Source organism: Anomaloglossus baeobatrachus, chromosome 5, assembly GCF_048569485.1.
Source record: "Anomaloglossus baeobatrachus isolate aAnoBae1 chromosome 5, aAnoBae1.hap1, whole genome shotgun sequence".
Lineage (NCBI taxonomy): Eukaryota > Metazoa > Chordata > Amphibia > Anura > Aromobatidae > Anomaloglossus > Anomaloglossus baeobatrachus.
In genome coordinates, this window is record NC_134357.1 from 462209737 (window position 1) to 462237240 (window position 27504).

The window sequence follows — 27504 nt, forward strand, 5'->3', positions numbered from 1 at the left end:
CTTCAGCCGTATGGCTTTATCTGGCTGGCATTAAAATTGGGGGGAACCGCACGCCGTTTTTTTTTAATTATTTATTTATTTATTTTACTGCACAGTATAGACACGCCCACCGGCTGCTGTGATTGGGTGCAGTGTGACACCTGTCACTCAGCGTGGGGGCGTGTCTCACTGCAACCAATCATAGGCGCCGGTGGGCGGGGAAAGCAGGGAATAGGAGATTGTTTAATGAGCGGCCGGCTTTTTCAAAATAGTAAAAGCCGCCGCAGCAGTGTGAATGCCGTGCAGCGCCGGGGATCGAGGAATGGTGAGTATGAGAGAGGGGGGGAAACTTCAGTCACTCGGGGGATTAGCGGTCACCGGTGAATCCTTCACAGGTGACCGCTAATCAGTACTCGACACAGACAGAGCCGCGGTATGAGGATGAAGTCGGGTGAAGTTCACCCGAGTTCATTCTCATCGCGCAACTCTGTCTGCTGTCAGCCGTAATTTATAAATGACATTGTGCATCACACACACGGACATTCCACACGGACATTCCACGTACACATACACGTTAATTCCACACGCACACACGGACGTTCTGCACACAAACACGGCTAGCATACGCAATTCACACAGGTGCCACACGGACCATAAAAACGGACACAAAAACGGGACACGGACCCGAATAACGGCCCGTAACACACGTGCGTGTTTTTCACGGACGTGTGAAGGGGGCCTTAGACAAACATAAGAGAAACAGCCATAAGACACAGCAACATTTTTTTTTAACACATCCAATTGTGAAATATATTTTTATTACAACATCTATTGATTAAAATGTATTTTGTTAGTGGGACAACCACTTTAAATAGGAGAGTCTCATTCAAAATATAGAAGAAAATAGCACATGGTGCAATTTGTTTGTATGAAGACATTCAGTCCATGTGAAAACATAGACCAATTGAATAAGATCGGTCCTAATATTGTCAGTTTTTTTTATACGGACAACACTTGGACCAAAAATATGGCAGTGTGAACATAGCGTTATAGAGAGTAAAGGGTACTTTACACGCTGCGATATCGGTACCGATAACGCTAGCGAGCGTACCCGCCCCCGTTGGTTGTGCATCACGGGCAAATCGCTGCCCGTGGTGCACAACATTGCTTACACCCGTCACACTACTTACCTGCATAGCGACGTCGCTGTGACCGGCGAACCGCCTCCTTTCTAAGGGGGCGGTTCGTTCAGTGTCATAGCGACGTCACTAAGTGGCCGCCCAATAGCAGAGGAGGGGCAAAGCTGAGCGGGCCAAACATCCCGCCCACCTCCTTCCTGCCTCATTGCTGGCGGGACACAGGTTCAGTGAGTTTCCTCGTTCCTGCGGTGTCACACATAGCGATGTGTGCTGCCGCAGGAACGACAAACAACCTCGCTACTCACCTGTCAATGATTTTTTTTTTTTTAACTATATTTTTATTCAAATTTTTCAATAACATAACACTGGCATAAGCGAATTCAGCATTGCAAATTCAACATTACATTGTCATGTTTGATCATCCCAAATTCCATACCAATTTTTAAAATCAATAACCGTAACATGGCAAGATAAAGCAAAGGAAAGCAGCGACCCCTTAACCCATCATTCTTATCATTCCCCCCATTGAACCCTTGTGAACATGGTAATGACATACAATAAAGAAGTCCCACTCAAATCGGTTATTTCCCCCTCTCCTTTTAGTCAGCTTTCAGCCTTTCCTCCCCCACCTCCAAGCCATCCGATGTACCCTTCAATTTTTCAGTATGATACCAGACTGTGTCTTGTCAATGATTTTTGGTGTTAGAGCGACCTCTCCAATACCAATGATTTTTACCTCTTTTGCGATCGTTTTAGGTCTCTCAGAGGTGTTACATGCTGCGATGTCGCTAACGACACCGGATGTGCGTCACAAACACCGTGACCCCGACGATATATCGATGTCGCAGCGTGTAAAGCACCCTTAAGATGCTCGAAGAGGCCTCTTTACCTTCTGGGCCTACGTATGCATGCCCAGGTGGCACATATGGTATGACATAGGGAAATATCTAATGTATGCACCTTTATGGTCTTGAAAAAAAAAAAGATTCCCCTCTGGCCCTTTTCCATGTGAAGCTTGGACACGGCGGACTCTACTAGCAGTCGACGTACCACCATTCATCACCCAAAAGATCATACGAATAAAATAATAAGGCAACTCTAGCGAGGTCCGTCTAAGGCGCACAAATCACATTCTCTCTGCTTTATGGGTTGGGGTTAATTGTCCATACTGTTAATAAAGAGGGAAGTAGACAGATGGAGACTGTGTCAGGAGCCTCTCGTTACAGCGTAATCACCAGGATCTGGGCTCCATCCCCTAGGATAAGGAGCGCCAGCAGAAAACGGATGCGGCTAGAGCGGACATTGCTTATTTAGGGGAGGGGGACCCGGACAGTTTTGATCTCACAGCTTCCGATTCTGTTCTTGTTTATTCACGCACCTAATATCTTAACGAATCGTTATCTCGCTAGGAAGGCAGTTTAATTATTCATAGGAGGTGTGAGGCAACTACAACAAATCAATTTTTTAGCTTGTGACCTGAAATAGTTCTCGCTGCAATGGTAATGTTCTCTATATTCCTTGCAGAAGGCAGGATGTAATTGGATTTGTATAAATTAGGTCAAATGACCAGTGATAATGCAAGAATTACTACCCGTGGCATTCTCAATTTTACCTGTACTTCATGGGTAATATATTTCAATGATTCTTCATTTTCAGGAGTAATAAGAGGAGGAAATGGGCTCAACCTCCATTGCAGACAAGCAGATAGAGAGGATGAAACTGTATCACTCACTACCTGTCATCTGTGTTACATTGTATTCCCTAATCCAGGAGAGGGCACCAATGAGCGAAGAACAGGGGTGACCCCAGAAATGTAACTCATTCATCTCCAGAATTATTCAGCTTGTTATAATGATGACCTGCCGCAGCCTCCTACAAGTCCATACATTATAAAGACGGAAACTGCCTAAAGGGGAGCTCCAGGCATAAAAATATACAGTTAGGTCCAGAAATATTTGGACAGTGACACAAGTTTTGTTATTTTAGCTGTTTACAAAAACATGTTCAGAAATACAATTATATATATAATATGGGCTGAAAGTGCACACTCCCAGCTGCAATATGAGAGTTTTCACATCCAAATCGGAGAAAGGGTTTAGGAATCATAGCTCTGTAATGCATAGCCTCCTCTTTTTCAAGGGACCAAAAGTAATTGGACAAGGGACTCTAAGGGCTGCAATTAACTCTGAAGGCGTCTCCCTCGTTAACCTGTAATCAATGAAGTAGTTAAAAGGTCTGGGGTTGATTACAGGTGTGTGGTTTTGCATTTGGAAGCTGTTGCTGTGACCAGACAACATGCGGTCTAAGGAACTCTCAATTGAGGTGAAGCAGAACATCCTGAGGCTGAAAAAAAAGAAAAAATCCATCAGAGAGATAGCAGACATGCTTGGAGTAGCAAAATCAACAGTCGGGTACATTCTGAGAAAAAAGGAATTGACTGGTGAGCTTGGGAACTCAAAAAGGCCTGGGCGTCCACGGATGACAACAGTGGTGGATGATCGCCGCATACTTTTTTTGGTGAAGAAGAACCCGTTCACAACATCAACTGAAGTCCAGAACACTCTCAGTGAAGTAGGTGTATCTGTCTCTAAGTCAACAGTAAAGAGAAGACTCCATGAAAGTAAATACAAAGGGTTCACATCTAGATGCAAACCATTCATCAATTCCAAAAATAGACAGGCCAGAGTTAAATTTGCTGAAAAACACCTCATGAAGCCAGCTCAGTTCTGGAAAAGTATTCTATGGACAGATGAGACAAAGATCAACCTGTACCAGAATGATGGGAAGAAAAAAGTTTGGAGAAGAAAGGGAATGGCACATGATCCAAGGCACACCACATCCTCTGTAAAACATGGTGGAGGCAACGTGATGGCATGGGCATGCATGGCTTTCAATGGCACTGGGTCACTTGTGTTTATTGATGACATAACAGCAGACAAGAGTAGCCGGATGAATTCTGAAGTGTACCGGGATATACTTTCAGCCCAGATTCAGCCAAATGCCTGACTGCAGCCAATCACAGCCGCCAGGATTGGTGGTGGGCAGGGAAAGCAGTGAATATGTATGAGGGTTAATGAGTGGACTTGGACGTAGCACTGTTACAGCCGCATGGGAGACTCGGTAAGTATAGCGTTCCGGCTTTATTCCTTTTTTTCTTTCTTTTTCCTTTCTTTTTTTTTTAATTATCTGGGTGGCCGAATTCGAACAGTTCCATGAGAATTCTATGTTTGGGGTCTGTGCACGGACACTAGGTATCCAGTACGGACCCCAAACTTTACAGTTTGGGTTCGCCCATCACTAATAGCAATCAGTTAACTAATTTGTTTTCTATAAATTCCAATGTTAAAAAAATTAATACTGCAAAAATCCGTTTTTTCAAAACGGACAAAAAAGTTGTGTTTCCACAACTTTTATGCCAATGGGTACGTTGTAACATATGACTACTGGACATGTGAACTCAGCCTTAGGGCTCATTCAGACGACCATTCTGTTTGTCCTGTTCAGTTCCTGTTTTTTTGCGGACCTACTAACAGGACCATCTTTTCAATGTCTTTTGTGTAGGATAGGATGGCACACGGAAGCACTTCCGTGTGCATCAGTTCCTACAAAAAAACACATTTTAAGCCATATGTCCGTTTCATTATTATGGAACATGTCCTATTCTGTTCCGTAATAATGGACTGTGACTCAATACAAGTCAATGGGTCCACAAAATTCCCAGAAGCCACATGGAAGGACTTCCGTGTGACTTCCATTTGGTGCCCCTGCAGTCTGTGTCCCGCTCCCGTGCCAGCCCCACAGCTGCTCGCACTGCAGTGTGTCAGCATCTGCCCACACAGCAGTGTCAGCAGCTACGGGGATGACTAGCGCCGACATTAGGAGGTTAGCAAAGTTCATTACCTGCGATGATGAAGTCGGCTGCACTCCTGACGTCAGCACTTGTCACTGACTTCCATGCCCGCCGTATTCTCACATTAAGTCTCGTGGGCGGCCCGAGACTGTGACTAACGGTGACGTCACAGGCCGCTCACGATATGTCGCTTGTGAATGCGGGGGACAATGGAACTCAGTGGCGAGCGCTGACATCAGGAGTGCAGCCGACTTCATCATCCATGTAATGTACCTAGCTAACCTCATGACGTTAGCGATGGTCATCACCTGAGGTGACCTGGGCTGACCTATTGATGTTAGCTCAGGTCACTGCACTATTCTCCCAGCCAATGGGGAACATTCTGTTCTTCATTGACTGGGACAGTGAGTATGATATGGATTGTTGTGGGACCCCCTTTTTGGATTATACTGGACCTGGATTTGATTTTTCTTTCCAATATATTGATGAAAGAGGGAATGTTTTGGGGAGTGTTTTTTCAAATAAAAATTTGTCGTTTATTTTTTTTTATTACTGACTGGGTTATGATGTCGGGTATCTGATAGATACCGTGACATCACTAACCCCCGAGCTTGATGCCAGGTGACATTACACAGCTGGTATCAACCCCATATATTACCCCGTTTGCCACCACACAGGGGCATTTGGGATGAACCAGGTAAAGTTCTGGAACTGTCACATCTAATTGATGCGGCAATTCCTGCCAGCTGCTGGCTGATGGTTTTTAGGCTGGGGGGCTCCCAACAATGTGAATCTCCCCAGCCTGAGAATACCAGCCAGCAGCTGTGAGGCTTTATCTTGAGTGGTACCAAAATTGGGGGGACCGCACAGTTTTTTTTATAATTTATTTATTTATTGTACTGTACGATATAGACCCGCCCACTGGCGGCTGTGATTGGTTGCAGTCAGACAGCTGTCACTCAGTGTGGGGGCATGTCTGACTGCAACCAATCATAGACGCTGGTAAGAAGGGAAGCAGTGAATATGAAATGAGCCTAATGAGCGGACGGCTTGGGAAGAACAAAGAGCTGCCGCGGGAGCAGCGTGAGCCACTCCGGTGATCGGTGAATATGTAGTGCTTGCTCCTACCCCTTCGCGCCGAATTCTGTTCCCCATAGACCTTATATGGGGACCAGCACCAACATCTGGCCAGATACCTTAGATTGTATATAACTCTCCTTCCATTTTTTTGCGGTCCGCAAAAAAAAGGAAGTCACACGGATGGCACACGGACCATATACAGAACAGAACGGGACAGATGCCACACGGATGCAACCGTGGAAAAACAGGAACGTTTTTTGCAGACCGCAAAAACGGAATGGTCCTGTGAATGTATCCTTAGAGAACAGGAGCACTTCTCCACACAGGAAAGTTGTTTTTTGGGCTGGTTGGGAAAAGGTTGAGGTTCTTAGTGTTTCTGTGTTTCAAAATGAATAAAAAACGTGCCTCCTCCTGTCCCGAGGACAATGGCAGGATGAATCTGGTGATAAATAAGTGATCTGTTATGATATAGACGAGAATATTGAGAATACCAGTCCTTGTCTTCAGCTCAGGAACTTTGTGAACTTCACCCTGCGACACCCAGACATGAAAATAAATGCACTGAAAACTAATTACTATTCAGTCTATTTTAAGGACTTGCATAAACACCTTTGGGTGAAAAATTCCTCCTTGCTAAGACCTCTGTGTTTGCATAATTCAGACACATCATACCCAGGGCTCCACATTGTTCTTGTACAGTATAATGTGAGGATTCTTTCTCCATACATATCCCAGCACTAGATGTGCATTGTCTGCTTATTTTCACGCTGCTCCATCTGCTGTGGGCATGGGGCCAGCTATATGGGTGTTCCTGGCCCGGGCACCATGTACAGCACCTCTCTCATGGGTGATGAAAGCGAGTTCTCTTGAGCCTGCAGACGGCTGTGTTATAGGCTGTGGGAGGGTCTGTAATAGATCATAGGTCATGAATGGATGGCAGCTCTGGGCAGCATTGTCTGTGTTGTAGGGAACACTGGGTGCTTGGTTTATGTCTTAGTATTGTGAAGATTGCTTGGGTTGTATTTACTGCAAGACCAAGAAAGGGGGACAAATTACAGCACATAGTTGTGTGGACAAGTTGAATGTATCTGAGCTGTATCAAGGTCATGTGTAGTAAAGAAAAATTATAAAAGTTCATGGTTGTACAGATTTATGCTCTAACTAGAGCTTTTCAAATAAGGTATTAATAAGGTGGTCCTCCAAATACGAAGAAGTAGGCTCCATAAACAGGAAACTGATCGGATCCCAGACAGCACCATAAACAGAAAAAGGACAGAGACAGGATCGTTGATGGCTTCAGAAACAGGACAGTGAGAAGATCTGGGAGAGTTCATTAAATTGAACTGTTATCACATTTGGTTGGTTCCATAAATAAGGCAGTTATCAGATCCAGGGTGCCACCATCACAAGGTAGCGATCAGATGTAGATAGCTCCACGTTACGGTAATGGTTAGAACTCAGGAGGCTTCATGCACAAGATGGTTATCAGATCCGAGTGGCTCCACAAACCGCAAACAGGACAGTGATCAAATATGTGCGACTATAAACATGACAATAAACATAACAGGACAGTGTTCAGCTCCTGCGGGCCTGCATGACAGGACAACGAGCAGATCCTGGGGGCCTACAATACAGGACATTATTCAAATCGTGCGGGTCTACATTACAGAACACCGATCACATCCTGGGGCCCTATATTACTGGACAGTGATCAGATCTGGGGGGCTACATATCAGGACAGTGATCAGATCCTGGAGGCTACATATCGGGACAGTGATCAGGTCCTGGGGGCTTACATTACAGGACAGTCATCAGGTCCTGGGGGCTTACACTACAGGACAGTGATCAGATTCTGAGGGCCTACATAACAGGACAGAGATCAAATCCTAGGGGCCTACATTATAGGACAGTGATCAGGTCCTGGGGGTTTATACTAGAGGACAGTGATCAGATCCTAGGGGCTACATATAAGACAGTGATCAGGTCCTGGGGTCTTACATTACAGGACAGTGATCAGGTCCTGGGGGCTTACACTACAGGACAGTGATCAGATCCTTGGGACACTACAGGACAGTGTTCAGATCCTTGGGCTTACATAACAGGACAGTGATCAGATTCTGAGGGCCTACATAACACGACAGCGAGCAGAACCTGGGGCTTACATAACAGGACAGAGATCAGATCTTGGGGGCCTACATTATCGGACCTGGAGCAGATCCTGGGGCCTACATTACAGGACAGTGATTAGATCCTAGGGGCTTACATAACAGGACAGTGATTAGATCCTGGGGGCCTAGATTACAGGACAGTGATCAGATCCTGAGTGTTTCCATAAACAGTAAAGTGATCACATAGCACCATCTTTAATTCCCCATCTGCTTCGCTGGGAGCCATGAGACAACTTATTTGCTGAATTGGCCAATTTACCCCGTTAAGAAAGTGACAATTTGTTTTCAAGGTTAACGAGCAGGCCCCTCATGGAATATTTATGTTGCCGGATGGCTGTCTTCAGGTCTTTCTGCTCTTTTTTTTTCCTTCTGTAAAGTCTCTTTTTTAATCACAGTGACAAGGACGGCGTCCGTCCAGATAGCGCCCTGATTCATCAGGAATCACAGATGAGTGTTATTAATCAGGAGGCGCTCATTAATTATTATTACACTTTGCTTATGCATTATACAAGAGTTTTATCATTCCTGCGCACAGCCAACAATTTATTCTAGAGAAAGTCACAATATCTTGTCCAAGGATAGTTCTGTCATTGAGGAAACTATCTACCCCCACCCCTACCCCATCACACCTCCCCCACAGCAGCCCCTGAATTTTTTCATTTATAATTTATCATTTGCATACAAAGTAAGGAACAGGAATTGGCAGGCTCATCAGTTTTCAAAATACCGGGGGGACCCCTGTGTGATTAATAGCAGCTTGTGTTATCTGCTTCATAAAAGTGAGGAAGTGAGATTTATTAAGGAGCAATTGTTTAGTCTTGGAATTACAGCTGTTGTGAGTTCAGCTCCGCAGATACGGTAAGTGAAGCCGGTGTGGAAGGGATTCGGGGGCAGAATGGTAACCATTTGTTTTTTAGTGAATAACATTTTTCATCTTCTCGAAGGAATAGTTTTCAGCATTGGTGTTGGTGCCACCACGTGAGTCAGGGGTACGATACCCACAAGACCACTGCGGGAATAGGGACCAGACGTAACGATAGTCATAATATCTCACAAATAACATAAGATCTTTATAGTAATTCATTATGTATTATTCTCTAATTGACAAATGAGTCTCATAGTTACATAGATCGAAAATAGACATCGGTCCATCAAGTTCAACCTTTCTGAACCACTAATACACTTTCTTTAAATGCTGTTACATTATCTGCCATTACTTCTTGGTTCATCCCACTGTTTGACTACACTAACTGTAAAGAACCCTTTCCTATTTAAATGCCGTTATCACCTGTCATCCATTACTCAACTCCTAAATGGTCTGAGATAAAAGAGAAATGTGAGGGTTTAGGGTAAAATTTGGATGGATCTGGTATCAGTGCATAAAATAAAGTGAGATGTGGAGGCTGAGAATGGATCCTATAATTGACGTTTGGACCACTTGGCCTCAGGCGAAAACGAATGTAAAGAATGCAGCATGTAAACAAGTACTAACTCGGAATTCGAAAAAAGATGGTGCTACTTTACATTATGGTTTTTTCCTCTTCAGAAGACTGATTTTCAAAGAGAAGCCTCTTGGAATGGTTGGTTATTGTTAGTTGTCCCAGCTTTGTACTTGGTAAGTACCGATTTCCCTTTTTTTCTGCAGCTATAGTCCCATCTAATCAGGGAGTACTTTACAGGGTCTCCTTAATCAGTCTTATTGGTGGTATAGTCCAGGCGTTAAACCCATAGAGCCTGACTGATCATTTATGATTTTTTGGAATTCCCTTTTTTTGGCTTGTGGTATTCGCTAACTTTTTTTTACTTCAAACTCATGAAACCGTTGCACATTGTTCACACAGAACCAGTCTTAGTGCAAAAAGTCCCTTGGTAGTATTCACCTACGCCAAAATAAAAAGCTGAATCAGCAACCTAGACTGGTGTGAGCTGCAGCATTTCATGGATCTATCTAAAAATATTTGGGTAAGCCAAAGTTGTCAAAGGCAAATAAGAAGGAGACTTAAATAAAGAAAGGCGTATTAAAAAATGGGGAAAAACTTATAGAACATAAGGTATAAATACTGTAGCCACTAAAAAGGAGCAAATTACTCCAGAAAAGTAGAGAAACAAGGATGAAACTGGAACATGTTGAATAGGCTGGTCTCCACAGCCAAGTGCAAGTGATATGGTGCCAACACTGTAAGTGCATTGCAAAGACAACTAAATAGTCTCAAGTAGAGGCCTCAAGATTTGGGAACATTGGGAAGATTTGGGAACACCAGTCTCGCTGTATTTCACTGTTCAAACTGTGACCTTTTGAGCAAAACGTTCTGAAATTTGGACTCAATATTTGTGTAGAAAAAAAATTACTGATGTGTTTTTCACAGATAGCACTTGTACTTTTGATAGACTATGGGGCCATTCACTTGTCCGTGATTTTTTTGCAGACCGAGTTGTCCATGCAAAATCGCAGTGACGCGTCTGATTTTGATCCTAGTTCCGAATCAAACTCGGCAATGAGTCTGTGAAAAACAAAAAGTGCTGTCCATGTTTCACAGACTGATAGAAGATGGAGACATTTTTTTACTAATCAGAGGAAGTTGATCAAAAACACTGATGAAACCGATTTTTTTTGTATGAGAAAATCATTGGTATGTGGATGGTGTCACGACCGGGGATAGAAGCTATACCGGCCGTAAAGGACAATACACAGAAAGGGGGAAGGAATGCCATAAAGCCAGGGAATGGGGCAAGTGTTGACCCCTGACAACGACCTGCAGCTCATCCTCACTGCCCTCACAGACTCTAAAAAGGTTCCGCACCTGTCACCGAGCTGGAGTACCCGGTGCCCTATTTCACCCCAGCAAGTGGGCCCTAAATAAGGATGGAGGGTATGAGCTCTTCGTCAACACCATTATCACTAAAGGCAGACACAAGGGAACAATACAGGGGAAACACAGCAGCTACCACCAGAACCCTGGTAAATAGCAAAGACAACACATATCTGAGCTGTAGCTACCACAAGAGTCTGGAGCAACAGAACACAACGTCTCCACAACTCTGTCAGCAACAGACTATAAACCGCACCCAAATACCCCCAGAGTGACGTTTATAAAGGAAGTCAGAGGCTGGCAACAGAGAGGAAAAACTGACAGATTCCCCGGGTCCTAGAGTCCGCTGCTGCAGAAACAAGGAACTGTCAGGTAAGAACACGTGCTGCCAATCTCTGGGATTTTCTTCACTTACCGCCATAGGATTGTCAGCCGGCATTGACATATCTGTGATAGATGGGCCCTTACACTGTAAGCTCCAATGTAGCACCAATGGAAAAGGCTGAAAACAGGGACCATGATGTCCTGTGAATGATGGAGGTATATTTGATGCTGCAAACATGAATTTACCTTTACTCTGAGATATGGAATGTATTTCAGACTGCACCTTGGCGACAGGCAGAGCCTGATGTACTATTTCTAGCAGGTTTTTGGGTATCTTCACTTTCTTTGGGCACCATGTCATCTCGTCCCAGCTGCTAAAATAGGAACCTATAATGAGGATTAGCAAGGGGGGAAAAACATTCAAATTCACATTCCTCAGTACATCCTAAAGTCAAATCCTAAAGGGGGGACGCTCCATTCCTGGGGAATCACCAGCGCTCCAGGTAAACAGCTAATGAGCTAGCTGCCAGTTTCATTCTTATCAAGAGACCTCAGAGACTCTTCCAAGCCATTTCATAAAATATGCAGATGATTGTAGAAGGAGAATGGCAAGGGCTTTGAAAATGATTCACACAACCTGAAAATGATGTTGAAAAGGATGGAATTAAATATTCACAAAGTGAGAGAAATTAAGGCTTGTTAACTGTTAGGATCTGGTGATGTGAGGAGCTGATGGGGAGTAATGATTACAAGGGGCACAAGAAGTCTCGTTCCTCGCAGTGTCAAGGTTCTATCTGCAGACGAAGGCGGCATCGACACGGCGAGGGCCACGCAGGATCACAGCCGCTGCCAGGGAGTCAGTGTTCTGATTACCCCAGGCCCTCGCCATGCTGAATAGGCGAACTCAGGATTCATTACCAATGTTAATCCAAGCAGCTCAAACAACAAGAAAATGGAGAATAATTCCTCCGTGCAGACAGTGAGGATGCAACAATTACCCAGAGCCGTCAATTATCCTCATCCGTCTGAGGCACTGATTAAGGACTGGCTCACAGCAACGTATAACATAGACGGGTGCTACTAATGTTTTATCGGATAGCACTCGGCCCAATTTGATACTATGGGATAGTGTCGATCTACATTATCCCAAACCGATTTGGCATGACAAAAAAATTGCTGCATGCTGCTGCGACTGGCAGCGTGTCTCAGATTACACTCATCCTAACAAGTCTATGGGTGCACGTGAAACACCGGACTGCACTGATGTCATCTGGGCACAGTCCGATATACGACGGCACAATGGAGAAATTTCTCTCTCCCTCCTCTCTGCACCGGTGATCTGATTCTTGCATTTGATAGAATCGGAGCACAGTATAATGACACTCAGCTCAGAGTTTGAGTGCAGTCACATGTTTCACATGCATCCATACACTTGTATGGGTGCGCGTTATATGTGATACGCTGCTAATCAAAGCTGCATTGGCATCAGAAAAAAAAAGCTGATCAGAAATAGCATGTGTCCGTGTTCAGCACACACATGTCCGTGTGCTCTACATGGCGACATGTCTGTTTTTGCAGCACGGATGTCACATGGACTGCACACTGATGCGATCCGTGTGACAACAGTGTGAGAAAACGTGTCACATTAAAAAAAAGCATTTTTATACTTACCTGTCTCTGGCATGGCAGCCTCTGCTGTTACTTCCGGGCCCGCTCATTATGCTCATGCATATTCCTTGCACTGACCTGAAAGTAACAGCAGAGTCAGAGACAGCAGAGACGGGGACAGGTAAATATACTAGCTCATGCTGTCCGTGTGGTATACGGATGTCACACACACACACACACACACACACACACACGCATACACATACGCACCTACACCACGGACCGTGAAACACATGTGTGTTTTACGCGGACGTGTTAAAGAGGCCTAATGAAAACTTAACATTACATGTTTCCATTCCTCTCTATTTTTAAGTTCTCTGCTGACTGTCACTGTGATGATGTGATATTGTGGGTTGTGTATCATGTTGTGTAGGTTCGTATTTTAGGCGTGGTGCTCCGTCCATTCTATGTATTACTTGTCCTGTCTGCAGGTTAATAATCCCCTGCAGTGCTTCTGTCTCTAGGCATGGGGTAGGGGCCCTGGGGGAGGGGGCCAAACTCTCTGCTTACCTGGGGGATTATTCAGTCTATCTGAGGAGAAGAGAGAAGCTGGAAGATTCATCCTTTGGGGGAGAAGCTGCGGCTACAGGCAGCACCCCAGACAGCCGTTGAGAAACCGAGATTTCCCTGTAAAAGGACTACTGGAGGATTTTGACTGATCCCTGGGACATTTATCCCATTACTGGATGATTTTACCCTCCTTACTGTCACTGTGATGATGTGATATTGTGGGTTGTGTATCATGTTGTGTAGGTTCGTATTTTAGGCGTGGTGCTCCGTCCATTCTATGTATTATTTGTCCTGTCTGCAGGTTAATAACCCCCTGCAGTGCTTCTGCCTCTAGGCATGGGGTAGGGGCCCTGGGGGAGGGGGCCAAACTCTCTGCTTACCTGAGGGATTATTCAGTCTATCTGAGGAGAAGAGAGAAGCTGGAAGATTCATCCTTTGGGGGAGAAGCTGCGGCTACAGGCAGCACCCCAGACAGCCGTTGAGAAACCGAGATTTCCCTGTAAAAGGATTACTGGAGGATTTTGACTGATCCCTGGGACATTTATCCCATTACTGGATGATTTTACCCTCCGTTTGGTGGATTATTTTATGGACCTTCTGAATTTCATGGAATAAAGAATCTTTGGATTGTTCACCCATCTCTCACTGTGTTGATTGTGTGATATCGGAGAAGGACCCTGTGACAAATGGTGGCAGCAGTGGGATCAACAGAGCACAACCTAATGGAGAACCACCCACAGAGTGAGTACAGAAACTGGACCGTATGCAGTATACAGGAGAGAGCCAGAGATCTGGGCCTGAGCTACCAGGGACTGACTAAAGAGGCCTTAATTGATCTACGAGCCAGTCGACCTCTCCCCAGATGTCTAATGGACAAGCACTGGAGATGGTGATCCCTACCCTAAAAAGCCAGTAGTTGGTGTGGTTCGAAGAAGAGATTGCGGTTCTGGGCCCAGGTGTATCTCAGGAGTATAAGAAGGAGGCTACTCGACGAGCACAGCGGAGACAAGAAGCAATGGAGTCCAGCAAAGGGTGTAATATGAGTCGAAGTGTAAACCCAGCAATCCAGGAACCTGTACAGATTACCCGTGCGGACTTCAAGCCATTTGATGAGGCATCCGGAGATGTGGAGGGATTCTTCAAGGACTTTGAGCAGCAGTGTGCCGTGAAGGAGGTGCCCCACTCTGGCTGGATGCGTTTGTTAGTGTTACTCCTGAACTGAAACTGAAACTGAACTGAAGCCTGGCAATGGCTTATCACACCATTGACTCACAGCAGAACCGGTATTACAACATTGTAAAGCGGACTATCTTGGATTATCATGCTATCAACCCCGACTCACATAGGGCACAGTTCCGAGACCTCCCATGCACCACAGGGGGATCGTTCAGGATGTATGCCCATAAGATGTCCCAGGCATGTCGGAGATGACTGTAAGTGTTAAACGCCTTCACTGTGGAAGACGTTATAGAGATATTTCTTATAGAACGATTTCTTTACAAGTGTCCCTAGGAAATACGGGAATGGGTCAGAGAGCGCAAACCTTGGATAGAGCTGCAGCCCTGACTGATGAGGCCCTTACTATTCAACTGCAATGGAGGAGGCTTCTGGACAATAAGCCACAGCCTGCTCCTGTGCCCTGGACCTCTCAGGTTATCTCTGTCCCTCCAACCAACTGCAGACTGATGATAACCACGGCTCACAATCCTGGGCCCTAACAGATCCGACTACACCCTGTGGGAATCACAGAGAGGAGATGTTATGGGTGAGGACAACCTGGGCACCTGCAATCCAGTTGTCCCGTAAGGACTCGGAGAGACCCCCACGCACGTCCAGTGCATTTTGTGCATTCCATCCCGTCTGAGGAAGAGGTTCCACCACCTCCACTGGAGTGTACTGCTGACCCCTGCACCATAGATGCCCCTGTTGGAGTGTATGGCTGCCAGTCTTTGTCACCAGTTTCTCCAACACAACCCACAATATCACACCATGACAGTCACAAAATAAAAACATTCACGGTTTACATCCAAAAGCTGAAAACCCATAGAGACTAATACGTACAAAAGCTGAAAATTTGTTAAAATATATCAAAGTAGACACATTAGTAGCACAGTTTGCTCACACTGAGTTTTTTTTGCTGAGTTATCAGAGCATTAACTCTCTAGAGAGGTTATATATACATGGCGTATGTGCACACAACGTCTTTTAGATGCCAGAATTCCTGCATAGCTTTCCTAGGCAAAGACACTTTAGAAAAATGCCAGTGGTGTTTTTACTAAAACATCTTTGCTGGCATTTTCTCCAGCATTCATGCGTGTGAGAGGGCTGATGATCCAGCTGCAGTGTCTCCTCCCGTCCACCAGAGGGACATTTGTGCGGTCTGGGCAGAGAATCCTCTGAGGGATAAAAGAGAGGAAGATCCTCAAGTGAGGTGTCGGTCTTTCTCTTCCTCTGATCTGGACACCTGGAGTGTTAGAGAGAGCCTGTTGATTGCTGTGCCAGTCCTGGAGTGCTAGAGATAATCTGACAATTGCTATGCAAGAAAAGGTCACATAGCTGCGTGTGAGCCTTGACAAATGGTTGTCAGAGAGAGAACTGTGAGCAGAGCGGTTGTCCTGGGGACCTCGGCCTTCCTACGGACTGTGACTTCTGACCTGATGTGATCCATTCCTAAGGCCTTCCTATCAGACCTGACTTCTGCCCTGAGGTGATCTATCCTTGTGATTGCCGGTGCCATAGAGAACTGCTGTGCAGCTGAAAGCTGCCGGATTCCCCTTTGTACCGGAGACCTTCTCAGATCTATCCATTGGTACTGTAAGGCCTGAGCTCAGGCCCTGCACATATCTTTCTGTTTATGCAGGCAAGTGTCCACACTTATGCAGTAGTGGTTTTGGGGCCAAAGCGGGTATAATATGCAGCAGTCACCACTGCAGAACTGAACTTTAACTACTGTTGTATTGCTTCTAGCTGGTGTTTAACCCCGGGGTACTTTCCTGTTTGTTCATATGTATGAGAGGAAGGGAGGAGGATAGAGATTTAGGTAAGATTATTAATTGGTGTGCAGGTCCAGACAGGTCCTTATTGCACCCCGTGATCTATACTGTCTAATTCCTTTCTGGTGTCTTTCTGTTAGACAAATTGTGTTACGGTAGTTCCTGACCTATTCGAAACAGTTCCTAGACTAGCACACTGATACTGGTTCAGAACCGGGTGTATGTACATTTGTGGCACCCCAGTGGTTATTGGAGCCACAGTGGCATTGTTCTCTTCACCTGGAGGACAGTGCTATTTTTGAAAGCAGCGGGGAAGATCTCAATGTCAGGTACCATTGCACACAACACTTTCTGACTCAGACCAGAAGGGGGAGCTCAAGTCCTGGTTGGGACGAGCCTCCCCTGTGCATTCTGGGATTGGAAGGTGTGAGGCAAATCCCGGGATATGAAGATGAATTATGACTCCAGTCATAATCGCTCATCACTCCCTGGCAGTGCCCCCCCCCCTTCTTGTCCTCAGATGTCCAGCATCTGTGAAGCACACAACTGGTTTAGCAACAAATCCCATGGCCATGTCCTGTGATATGGAAATTAGGTGGCTTTAGGACAATGGACACAGGATGACTCCCTGCCGTCACCCTGTAGTAGGAGCTGCTAGCTAGTTAGCAAGGCTATGGAAATAGCCAGACAGAACGACTCCAGTAAAAAATGGTTCATATCTCGCAAGCCATATTTCCGATAAATATGGCAACCATAAAAATGGTGTCTCCGCATGTGGACGATGCCGGCACACCCTTTTTATGGGAGCAGGACATTGGGAAATGCCCCAGGCGTGATATCAGCCAATGGGGAACTGGCAGACAGGTCATGAGTCCCCTCGTTCTGTAGCTAAATTCATAACTGTCACAATGAGAGCATTGGCGTCCGCCTACGACGCTCCCAGGCAAAGTTATGGCCCATATTCCATGTTGGGATATTGTCCATAACTCAAGCCAGGGGTGGAGCAGTGCTCCCTGTGAGGTCACTAAGGTAGGAGGGGACCTGGATGTGCCCAGGTTGATAACCCTACTTCGGCCATTTTCCAGTGTTCTTCTCGCTGGGGGCACGTGCAGGAAACATCTGTGGGAGTTCCTGGAAACCTGGTCTACAGCGCCCCCCTGTGGCCAGACGCAACAAGGTAACTGATTGAATTTGCATACCTGTTTGTAACCCATGCTTTGATTGTAACTGTACTCTGACATATGTATATTCTGTAGATTCCCTATTGTATATATTGTAGTTTCTAGTGTGCTTTAGGCGATTAAATTATATAATTAATCTTGGGCTGTTCTGTTATCTCGATCTTGAATCCCACGTCTGTGTGTTCGGCTAATAGTTACCGTGAAGCGGTTGGTGGCAGCGAGTTTGTGCCAAGGATTATTGTGGGGAGGCCAGTGAGATTCGGGAAGATATTATATATTCCGCCCGCGGAGGTCGGGGGAATATATACCCTACTCTCACCGGGGACCCTTCAATAATCGGCATAAGTAGTATAGCGGCCTCCTTGCTTATTGTCGGGCAATTCCATAATTGGCCTGACTATAAGAGGGGCGCTAGAGAGCGCGTCACGTGCTCTGTCTGTCGGTCGGGAGGTATAAAGGAGGGGTGACCCCCACTTGTTACCCCCCGATTGTGACGTACTGGTAGCCAGCGCGGGGGATTTCTGAGTGACCCCCCCGGTGGTTTGTGACATATTGGTGGCAAGCGGTGGGATCGAGATAATAGTGTGTGTGAGTGTGAGACCCATACTCCCAGACACTAAAGACTGCCTGCAGCAGCTGTGGCTGCTGGGGTCTTCAGACTAGCTCAACACTAGAGTGTCAGAGTGCAGATACTGTAAGGTGTGTGGAGGCATCAGGTGTCAGTTCTGGGTCAGTGACCAAAAGTCTGCAAGAATGGCTGATGGCACCAGGAGCAGAGCTATGCAACTGGCCAATGCTAAGGCAGGAGCCGAAGAGAGGGAGGACGGTGCTGTGGACAGCAATGAGGAGGTTGCCCACGAGTCCTCCAGGAGCTCGACGCCAGAAAACCGTTCTGCAGAGGACAGCGCACAAGCTGGCAATTATGGACAAGATGAGGAGCAGCTCACCCAAGGGTCCTCAACGAGCCAGATGCCAGCCCTCCGCTCTGCAATGGACAGTGAAGCACCAGGCTCCGCAGCGGGCCGCAGATCACCACGTGCCATTCCACCGAGCCTGGGAGGCTCGGATAGCCTTCTTCAAATGGCTATGGCCCTTCTCCAGGCTGGAGACCAGGAGGGCTACAAGGGACTCCTGGCAGAGCGCAGGGCAGAGCGGCAAGCAGCGCGTGAGGCTGAGGCTGCGGAGCGGCAGGCAGCGCGTGAAGAGCGCCAGGCAGAGCGTGACTACCAGCTGCAGCTAGCTCAGCTCCGGCCCTCATCAGCCACACGTGACCTTCAAGACACCAAACTTCCAAAGGTCCGTGTTGAGGACTTCCCAGTGCTGGAGAAGGATGGAGACTTGGACTCTTTCTTGACTGCTTTTGAACGGACTTGCTTGCAGCACCATCTGAACAAGGACCAGTGGGCCAAATACCTGACCCCCCGTTTAAGGGGTAAGGCCCTGGATATCCTTGGGGACTTGCCTGCTGAGGCAGATCAGGGCTACGACACCATCAAGCGGGCCCTGATCCAACAGTACAACCTCACCCCGGAGTCCTACCGCAAGAAGTTCCGGAGCCTACAGAAGGGACCAAAGGACTCCTGGGCTGACCACCGGCGGGCACTTGCCCGAGCTGCCGACCACTGGACCCAAGGCCTGCAGCTTTCCACCGGACCGGAGATCCTGGACTTGTTCATCACGGAGCAACTCTTGTGGAACTGCCCTGAGGATCTCCGCCAGTTCATCCGAGACCAGAAGCCAAAGGGGTCCACGGCTACAGCTGCCCTTGCCGATGACTACACCAACAACCGGGCCCCTGAGGCCAGGAGAGCGGCCACCAGCAGCACCTGGAGAGGGGGTAAGATGAATTCGGCGACTGCCCCACCTGCCCCTAGACTGCAGGGGGTGTCCCCCTCAACTCCCCTCTCCAGGCCCGTGGCGGAACCAAGACGGTGCCACCAGTGCAACCTACCTGGACACTTCAAGGCCATGTGCCCTCAGCGTCCCAAGGCCCCGGCTCCGTCCCCGTCCCAAGGGCCGCCCAAGGTGTATTGTGTGGGTGGGGGTGGTGGTAGGTCCCTGGACAGCTTCCAACCTGTCACCGTCGGCCGGTCTGTGACCATAGGGCTGCGAGACAGCGCCTCGGAGGTGACTCTGGTGCGGCCTGAGATGGTGTCCCCCCAAGACTTGATCCCTGGAAAAACCCTCGCTGTCTCCGGGATTGGAGGCATTGACCCGGCGCTGCCTGTTGCTGACATTTATGTGGACTGGGGCGCAGGGCGAGGGGTGAGGGAGGTGGGGGTAACTGATCGGATCCCTGCAAACGTGCTACTTGGGACAGATTGGGGGCAAATAACCTCCCAGTTTGGCCCCGCCCCAAAGGCTGAACCTTCAGCCAGTGCTGACGTGCCTCCGGACAATGTTAATGTGTTATCTATGAATGATGTAAGGGAGGAGGGAGTGAACTCTGATATTTCTGCTTGCACAGCCACCATAGACACACACACAGCTGCAGCTGTGACAGGGGAGGGGGTCAGAGAAAGGTGTGACAATGCCTCTACAAGTAACCAGCCTGTGAGCTGGGATCTGTTGCCCTCTGCAGGGATAAGCAGAGAGCAGGGTGCTGCAGGGGGAGGACCAGTGTGTGGGGTGGGGGCTACCACAGCAAATGTGGGGTCCCCAGAGATTTCACAGCGGGGTTCTGTTGCTGCAGGAGGGGAACAGGCAGGTGAGATTGGGGCCAGTCCAGGAGCGGAAGTGCTCCCAGGTAAGATCTCGGTGCATGGTTCCCCCACAACCGGGGTGTCAGGAAGCCAGGTAGGTCTGCCTGAACCGGCGACTTGGTCAGGAACGGAGGAGGAGCAGGCACGACCCACGGTCGCAGCGGCTGTGGCCGCTGTCACCCGCAGTGGGAGTGCTGGAAGCCAAGGGGCCTCCCGGAGGTCCGATAGCTCTTCCCCTTCTGACCAAGTGGCAGCCGAGTCAGGTGGAGGCCAGGACACAGGTCCCGGGGTACTGACTGAAGATGTGACAGTCTCGTCGATTCTGGCCACATCTAGTCAGGAGTTTCAGGCAGCGTTAGAAGCTGACGACAGCCTGAAAGCTCTTAAGGAGCAGGCGGCACAGCCTCCCTCGGACTCGGACCCGGAGCGAGTGGTCTGGGACCAAGGACGGCTGTACCGGGCCACGGTCCAGCAGGGTTCACCGGAGGCGTGGCCCAGGGACCGACAGTTGGTGGTACCCTATCCGTTCCGGACGGAGTTGTTGCGGATCGCACATGAGATTCCGATGGCCGGACACCTAGGGATCGCTAAGACCAAGGCCAGGTTAAACCAGCATTTCTACTGGCCAAAAATGGGGGCCGATGTGGCTGCCTACTGCCGTTCGTGTGAAACCTGTCAGAGAGTGGGGAAGGCGGGGCCACACCCCAAAGCCCCACTGGTATCTCTGCCAATCATCGATGAGCCTTTCAGGAGGGTGGCTGTGGATCTGGTCGGCCCGCTGGCCATCCCCAGCAGCTCCGGGAAACGCTTCATACTGACGGTAGTGGACTATGCCACCCGGTACCCAGAAGCAGTGGCCTTGTCGTCCATTCGGGCTGACAAGGTGGCCACCGCATTGCTGGAGATTTTCTCCCGAGTGGGTTTTCCCCAGGAAATGCTCACTGACCGGGGGACCCAATTCATGTCCCAGCTGATGGAGGCCCTCTGTAAGCAGGTCCAGGTGCGACATCTGGTGGCCAGCCCGTACCATCCACAGACTAATGGCCTGTGCGAGCGGTTCAATGGCACCTTAAAGCAGATGCTTAAGATGTTGGTCGACTCCCATGGGCGTGACTGGGAGCGGTATCTCCCCCACCTGTTATTTGCTTACCGGGAGGTTCCACAGGCCTCAACAGGATTCTCACCGTTTGAGCTCCTGTACGGGCGACGTGTGCGGGGCCCCCTGGCTCTGGTGAAAGAGGCTTGGGAAGGGGATTTGGCCACCCCTGGAGTGTCGGTTATCGAGTATGTCATGCGCTTCCGGGACAAAATGCAGGCCTTGACGCAACTGGTACACGACAATATGGCTCAAGCCCAGGCCGATCAGAAGCGTTGGTACGACCAGAACGCTTGTGAGAGGACCTACCAAGTGGGTCAAAAGGTGTGGGTACTGGTCCCCGTACCACAGGACAAGCTTCAGGCAGCCTGGGAAGGCCCATACCTCGTGTACCAGCAGCTCAACCCTGTGACGTACCTGGTCACCCTGGACCCTGCCCGTGGAAGGCGGAAGCCCTTCCATGTGAACATGATGAAGGCACATCATGAGCGGGAGGCATGTGCGCTCCCAGTGTGCAACCTGCCCGAGGAGGGAGAAGCGGAAACCCTCTTGGATATGCTAGCCCAGGTTAGGGCAGGCGGATCCATGGAGGATGTGGAGGTTGGCCACCAGCTCTTGGAGGACCAACGGTCCCAGCTGTGGGCCACCCTACACCCCTTCCGGGGGTTGTTTACCAACCAGCCCGGAAGGACTAACTTGGCTGTCCATCACGTGGACACTGGGGATCATCCCCCGATCCGGCGTTCAGCATATCGGGTCTCCCTGGAGGTGCAGCAACACATGCGCCAGGAGATTGACGAGATGCTGAAGCTGGGGGTGATCCAGGCATCCAACAGCGCTTGGGCCTCGCCTGTAGTCCTCGTCCCTAAGAAGGACCGAACCACTCGGTTCTGCGTGGACTACAGGGGGCTCAATGCTGTCACGGTCGCCGATGCGTACCCAATGCCACGCATCGATGACCTGCTCGATCAGTTGGCCGGGGCTCAGTACCTGACCATCATGGACCTGAGCCGGGGATATTGGCAGATCCCCCTGACTCACAAGGCCAGGGAACGCTCTGCCTTTATTACCCCATTTGGACTGTACGAGTCCACGGTGATGCCATTCGGGATGAGGAATGCCCCTGCCACTTTCCAGCGGATGGTCAACACCCTGCTCAAGGGACTTGAAGGGTACGCGGCCGCGTACCTGGATGACATTGCCGTCTTCAGTCCCACCTGGGAGGACCACCTAGAGCATCTAGCACAGGTGCTCAGGCGGATCCACCGGGCAGGTTTGACCATCAAGCCGGGAAAGTGTCAGCTGGCCATGGGCGAGGTCCAGTACCTCGGTCACCGGGTAGGCGGGAGAACACTGAAGCCCGAGCCTGAGAAAGTGGAGGCCATCGCATCCTGGCCCACCCCCAGGACCAAGAAGCAGGTGATGTCCTTCTTGGGGACCGCTGGGTACTATAGGAGGTTTGTTCCATGCTATAGTAGCCTGGCAAAGCCCTTGACGGACCTCACCAAGAAGAAGCTGCCCTCTGCAGTCGATTGGACAATGGACTGCGAGACAGCCTTCCGGGCCCTAAAGGACGCCCTGTCCAGCCCGCCCGTGCTACAGGCAGCCGACTTCACGCGGCCGTTTGTAGTACAGACCGACGCCAGTGACTTCGGCCTCGGTGCGGTGCTCAGCCAGGTGGACTCTGCGAGCCAAGAGCACCCAGTCTTGTACCTGAGCAGGAAGCTGTTACCAAGGGAAGTTGCCTATTCCACGATGGAGAAGGAGTGCCTGGCCATAGTGTGGGCCCTGCAGCGTCTGCAACCCTATCTATACGGGCGCCACTTCATCGTGGAGACGGACCACAATCCCCTCAGCTGGTTGCACACCGTCTCTGGGACGACTGGGCGATTGTTGCGATGGAGCCTTGCGCTCCAGCAATACAACTTCACCATTCGCCACAAAAGGGGCCGTGACCACGGTAACGCAGACGGGCTGTCCCGACAAGGAGAGGTCGCGGACGGGCGCACGGGGGAACACCGGAGTGTGCTGCCCCCTAGCGCCCTCAAAAGGGGGGAGGTGTGAGGCAAATCCCGGGATATGAAGATGAATTATGACTCCAGTCATAATCGCTCATCACTCCCTGGCAGTGCCCCCCCCCCTTCTTGTCCTCAGATGTCCAGCATCTGTGAAGCACACAACTGGTTTAGCAACAAATCCCATGGCCATGTCCTGTGATATGGAAATTAGGTGGCTTTAGGACAATGGACACAGGATGACTCCCTGCCGTCACCCTGTAGTAGGAGCTGCTAGCTAGTTAGCAAGGCTATGGAAATAGCCAGACAGAACGACTCCAGTAAAAAATGGTTCATATCTCGCAAGCCATATTTCCGATAAATATGGCAACCATAAAAATGGTGTCTCCGCATGTGGACGATGCCGGCACACCCTTTTTATGGGAGCAGGACATTGGGAAATGCCCCAGGCGTGATATCAGCCAATGGGGAACTGGCAGACAGGTCATGAGTCCCCTCGTTCTGTAGCTAAATTCATAACTGTCACAATGAGAGCATTGGCGTCCGCCTACGACGCTCCCAGGCAAAGTTATGGCCCATATTCCATGTTGGGATATTGTCCATAACTCAAGCCAGGGGTGGAGCAGTGCTCCCTGTGAGGTCACTAAGGTAGGAGGGGACCTGGATGTGCCCAGGTTGATAACCCTACTTCGGCCATTTTCCAGTGTTCTTCTCGCTGGGGGCACGTGCAGGAAACATCTGTGGGAGTTCCTGGAAACCTGGTCTACAGCGCCCCCCTGTGGCCAGACGCAACAAGGTAACTGATTGAATTTGCATACCTGTTTGTAACCCATGCTTTGATTGTAACTGTACTCTGACATATGTATATTCTGTAGATTCCCTATTGTATATATTGTAGTTTCTAGTGTGCTTTAGGCGATTAAATTATATAATTAATCTTGGGCTGTTCTGTTATCTCGATCTTGAATCCCACGTCTGTGTGTTCGGCTAATAGTTACCGTGAAGCGGTTGGTGGCAGCGAGTTTGTGCCAAGGATTATTGTGGGGAGGCCAGTGAGATTCGGGAAGATATTATATATTCCGCCCGCGGAGGTCGGGGGAATATATACCCTACTCTCACCGGGGACCCTTCAATAATCGGCATAAGTAGTATAGCGGCCTCCTTGCTTATTGTCGGGCAATTCCATAATTGGCCTGACTATAAGAGGGGCGCTAGAGAGCGCGTCACGTGCTCTGTCTGTCGGTCGGGAGGTATAAAGGAGGGGTGACCCCCACTTGTTACCCCCCGATTGTGACGTACTGGTAGCCAGCGCGGGGGATTTCTGAGTGACCCCCCCGGTGGTTTCTGACAGAAGGGGTTAGTCTGAGGAACAGAAAGTGAAATCTCAGAACCCTGGAGAAGAGGAAAGAGACCGATCGCTGTTAGGCTCTGTTCACACTAGAAAAAGGATTTTTCTCAAGAACTTTCCTGAGAGTCTGAAAGATAAGCGCACTTGCGGTCAAAAAACACACCAATAACGCACCGAAAACCGAATGTGTTTTTACCGCGTTTTGTGCGTTTTTGATGCATTTTTTCCGCAAGTTGGTTCCTGCGTTTTTTTACCATTATCTATAGCAAAAAACACAGGTTCCTGCAGAAAAGAAGTGACATGCACATTCTTTTTCTCAAGAAATTCTGCAGAAGGAATGTTCTTGACAAAAAAACCGCAGTGTGCGCACTGTTATTTTTTTTCCATAGGTTTTGCTGTGGAATGTCTGCAGAAAGGTTACAACCATTTTCTGTAGAAATTTCTGCAGCAAAAACGCAAAAAACGCGGGTAAAAACGCATTGTGTGAACAAGGCCTTTAGAAAGCTGTCAGCAAGCTTTCCAGGACCAAGCGCATCATACAGGACACTGGAGTCCTAGATTACTGGGTACAAAAGGCTCAGTAGTAAAACCCGGAGGGCAGGAGTCTCCATGTTTCCTGGCCCACCAATAAAGCCCTAAGGCGAAATAGCAAAATAGAGCCCGGGGCCGCGGAGGAACACGCAGGCCCCATATCCAGCTCGCGCTGCCAGTCAGAGAGAGACATAGCACTAAGCAACCAAGAACCGGGGTCCCCAAGTAGCGTCAAGCCATGGGGATCTGACATCCAAAGCGCAAAGGAATGCCTCCAACGTACCTGGCAAAGAGACATTCCTCCCTGCTACCAGGCTGACCGGACCACGGTAACCTCAGGACTACAACCTGTTACCAGTAAAGGTAAAAGGAAACTACCAATCTGTATCATCTGGTTACTGTCGGCGCCCTCAGTCCTGCACCCCAACGCACCACTACTCCCCTCATCATCCTCACCGGGGCCTGCTCCACCTTTGGGGAGCAAAACCATCTTTGCTGTTACTACCATCTGCCCCGGAGGACAGCGGCGGCTAATCCCTGGCCGTGTACCGTAGGTGGCGTCACGATAATTATTCCCAACCTCCACCCCCTATATTCCCTTTTATTGTGGACATCTTGGGGCACGAAGCCGCGCAGGCCACCACGATATCCCAGACCTCCACACCGGCCCGGTGATGAGTAACAGGTACGAGACCAGACCTGAACTCCTTGCCCCCTAGGTGCCACACATTTATTGTTGTTAATCCTTACTTTTCATCCCGAGTTCCATTTCCCGTTTTCTTTATTGGGTTATAAAGAGTTTGCACTTAAAGTGAACCTGTCACCATTTTTTTGCCCTTTAAGCTGCGGCCACCACCACTGGACTCTTATATACAGCGTTCTAACATGCTGTATATAAGAGCCCAGGCCGCTGTGTAGAACATAAAAAACACTTTATAATACTCATCTAAACCGGTCGCTGCGGTGGATGTGGGTCAAATGGGCGTCTTCGTCCTCCAGTGCCGGTGCCTCCTCTTTCGGCCATCTTTGTCCTCCATCTTCTGAAGCCGCGGTGCATGATGCGTCCGACGTCATACACACTTGCTGGCATTCAGGTCCTGAGCAGGCGCACTTTGATCTGCTTTGAGCATGGCAGATCAAAGTATTGTAGTCCGCATGCGCGGGACCGGCGTTTGTGTATGACGTAGATGCGTCATGCACACAAGCTTCAGAAGGAGGACGAAGATGGCCGAAATAGGAGGCGTCTGCACCGGAGGACGAAGACGCCCATTTGAGCCACATCCACCGCAGCGACCGGTTTAGCTGAGTATTATAAAGTGTTTTTTACGTTCTACACAGCGGTCTGGGCTCTTATATACAGCATGTTAGAACACTGTATATAAGAGCCCACTGGTGGTGGCCGTAGGTTATAGGGTAAAAAACTGGTGACATGTTCCCTTTAACCCTAATCTGGTCTCATTCCTCGCTGTACTCTGAAGGTAACTTCTCAGCCTCACAAGCGGTTAAGAGAAGTGACAAAAGACAGAACATGTGCACAAGTTGTTTTTACATTGCGTTGTTTTATGCTCATTCTTTGTAACATATTTTTAGCACTTTTTATCTAGGGTTCTGAATAAAGATGTGCGCGCACTTTCCCTAACTGTTTAGTGAAAACTCATGGCTTTTGCACTCCTTGTTGTGTTTTGGAGATTTTTTTGTGAACAGTCTATCAGTGTGGGTAGCAGTTCATAGTCAATATTATTATACTTCTGAGTGTAAAATGGCTTCTGTAAGGTGCATTTAGGCTAAATATTAGTGTTACTCAAAAAGTGCTGAGATGTAGAACAACTGCTCCCATCATGGTCTTCATGATCTGGGAGCAGCTAAAATCTCTAAGGGTATGTTTTGTTCCAGCAACATTTTAATCTGAGCTGTTACTAACAGGCTAACATGTTACAATCCAAGCAGCAGGTTTAATCCCTGGATAGATTACTACATTGTAAGGATGAGACAGAAAGCCAAATCCAGCCTGAAATTACATGCAATTATTATGCGATACGTAATTACAGAACTGAATGGTAGATGCCTTTACTGGGCTCACATCATTTGGAAATGGCATAAATTAAAAGCG